The sequence below is a fragment of the Orycteropus afer genome, unplaced genomic scaffold (genome assembly GCF_000298275.1).
Source record: "Orycteropus afer afer isolate SDZICR_OR568_19922 unplaced genomic scaffold, OryAfe1.0 scaffold00280, whole genome shotgun sequence".
In the NCBI taxonomy this organism is placed as follows: domain Eukaryota; kingdom Metazoa; phylum Chordata; class Mammalia; order Tubulidentata; family Orycteropodidae; genus Orycteropus; species Orycteropus afer.
The window spans coordinates 44,471-47,612 of NW_006921867.1; positions in this window are offsets into that span (position 1 = coordinate 44,471).

Genomic DNA, 3,142 nt, shown 5'->3' on the forward strand with positions numbered 1-3,142 from the left:
GGCTATGTCTACATAATATCAAAATAACTGATTGATATTCCTCTGGGAAAATAAAGCATATGCATATTTATGGCATTTTATAGTCAAATATAAACTGACAGGTTTTTTTCTTTTTTTATGTTTTCATTTTGATGTGGGTGCTGTGCAGATACAGCTGAAGAGTGACAAAGCCCAAGTTAGTAATTGAGGTTCACAGCAGCCAATTTTTGAAAACACTTAATATGTTGATAATGCATGCCTCCTGTACTTTCTGGCATGCAGTTATTAACAAAACCTGTTTCCCATCATTCATGTTTGCCCTTTTATTGGTCATCATAGTCAAGCATTTTCTATGTGAGAGATACATCAGAGTGTGAAGTGGCACTAATTTCTTTAGATGTAATACGTTCAGGGCAATACATAGACAATAATGAGGAACTTCCATCAGTGTCATGGTGACAGCTTGATTATCTTTGATTTTGCATAAATCAAAACTAGATAGAGTGCATGTGATGTGGTGAAAAAAGACCTGGCTTGGAAGGTCTTATTCCACCTCTACCATCACCATAATGCAGGAACTTGGATAAATCATTTAGCCCTCTTCAGCTGGTTGTGCTTTGTCCATTTGATTAAAAGGTAGAGAGAGAGGGAGGGGTTGACAGAAGTTGGGAAGAAGGGACAAAAAGGAAGAGAGTCAAGGGAGAGAGGAAGAGAAGATATAAAAAGAAGGGAAGGAAATCATAAAATAATGGCAGGAAGAGGAAAGAAAAGGAAAAATAATACAAGTGTAGTAGACTCAATAATGGTCCCCAAGGTCATTATCTGTGCACTCTATAAATGATACCTCCTTATATTGCAAAATAGACTTTGTAGATTTACTTAAGCTTAGGATCTTGAGGTGGGAAAATATCTTTGATTATATGGGTAGGCCCTAAATCCAATCTCAAGTGTACATATGAACGAGAGACACTGAGAAATTTGACATACACACAGAAGAGGAGAAGGCAATGTGACTATGGAGGTAGAGATAAGAGTGATGTCACCAAGGAGTTCTAATAGTTATCAGAAACTGGAAGAGGCAAGAAATTGATTTTTCTCTGGAACCACCAAAGGAAGTGCAGATTTGGTAATACCGTGACTTTGGCCTAGTGGTACTGATTTTGAACTCAGAATTTCAGAACTTTGAAATAATAAATTTCTGGTTTTTAATCATTGAACTCTTACTGAAGATAATTCAGTAAATTATCAATAGATAATTGAGACAAATTTCTCAGTGTCTCTCATTCATATGTACACTTGAGATTGGATTTAGGGTCTACCCATATAATCAAAGATATTTTCCCACCTCACGATCCTAAGCTTAAGTAAATCTACAAAGTCTTCATATAGTCCAGCTTCTCGGATTATTTGCTCAGCATATAGATTGAATAAGTGTGGAGACAGAATACAACCCTGACGCACTCCCTCTGTGGTCTTCCTTATTCATTGTACAGCTTTTACATACATATGAGGTGATCAAAAATAGCATGGCTTGGATCAAGTGCACCCTAGTCTTCAAAGTGGTATTTTTGCACTTTAATGCTTTAAAAAGGTCTTTTGCAGCAAATTTGCCTGGTACAATCCTCTGATTTCTTGACTGTTGCTTCCATGGACTTTGATTGTGGATCCAAATAAAATAAAACCCATGACAATTTCAATCTCTTCTCCATTTATCATGATATTGCTTATTGATCCATTTGTAAGGATTTCTGGGTTTTGTTTGTTTGTTTGTTTTTAATGTTGAGGTGTAATCCTTGCTGAAAACTCCAGTCTTTTATTTTCTCTAGTAGGTGCTTCTACTCTTCTTCACTTTCAGCAAGCAAGATTGTGTCATCAGCATATTGCAGGTTCTTTTTCATCTAGTCCAGCTTCTCAAATGATTACTTGCTCAGCATACAGACAGAATAAGTATGGTGGAAGAAAGAACACAACCCTGACTCACACTTTTCCTGATTTTAAACCATGCAGTACCTCCTTGTGCTGTTCAAGCAACTACACTTTGATCTATATATAGATTTCTCATGAGCACAATCAAGGTTTCTGGAATTCCCATTCCTTGAAATGTTATCCATATTTTGTTATGTTCCACTTGTCAAACACTTTTACATACTCAATAAAACACAGCCAAACACCTTTCTGGTATTCTTCATTTGCAAAAAAGGATTCATCTGACATCAGCAATGATATTCCTTGTCCTATGATCTCTTCTGAATCTGGCTTGAATTTCTGGAACTTCCCTATCAATATACTGCCGCAACTTTTTTTGCTTTGTTTTGTTTTTTATTGTGATTTGGGTGAAAGTTTACAGAGCAAATTCACTTTCTATACAGCAGCTCACATACAATTTGTCTCATGACATTGACTACAATTTACCACAATGCAACAGCTACCTTCCCATTTCCTCCCCATAGTTATCTCTTCTCTGTGTCCTTCCCTCCATGCACCCCTGCCCGCTAAGCTGTCTCCCTGTGCTACACAGCCCTTCTATTCTCCCATGATTGTTCTCTCCAAGGAGTTTAGCTACCTAATGTAAACGTTTAGCTCATATGCCTGTCTTTTGCTTGGCTGGAAGCCATAGGAGTAGGTTCAGTTCCAGATCTGAAGGGCAACTAGGGGTCACAGAGTTTCTATCAGGCTCTATCAGACCAGCAAACCTGGTCCTTTTTTTTTTTTTTTTTTTTAAAATTTTTGAGTTTTTTTCCAAATTATTCTCTCACTCTTTCCAGGATCTCCTACATAGATCTCCCTCCAAGTGGTTGACAGTGGTAGCCGGGCACCATCTACTTCTTCTGGTCTCATAGTCATATAGGCTGAGGATCACATGGTGTACCAGTCACTTGGACTAACTGTTTCCATGTGTCTTTGGTTTTCTCCATTCTTCTTTGCTCTGGATGAGGAGAGACCCATCATTGCATCTAGATGGCCGCTTGCAATCTTTTAAGATGCCAGTTGCTACTCGCCAAAGTAAGATGTGGAACACTGTTTTGTGTAGTATGTTAAACCAATTGAGCATGATGTCCCCTGCGACTATGGTCCTGAGCCCAGAGGTCCAGCTACTAGCTCCCTCCAGGTAGATGGCTGTGGTCAAGAAGTGATTACAATCTTGTCCCTTTTCAGCTCTACT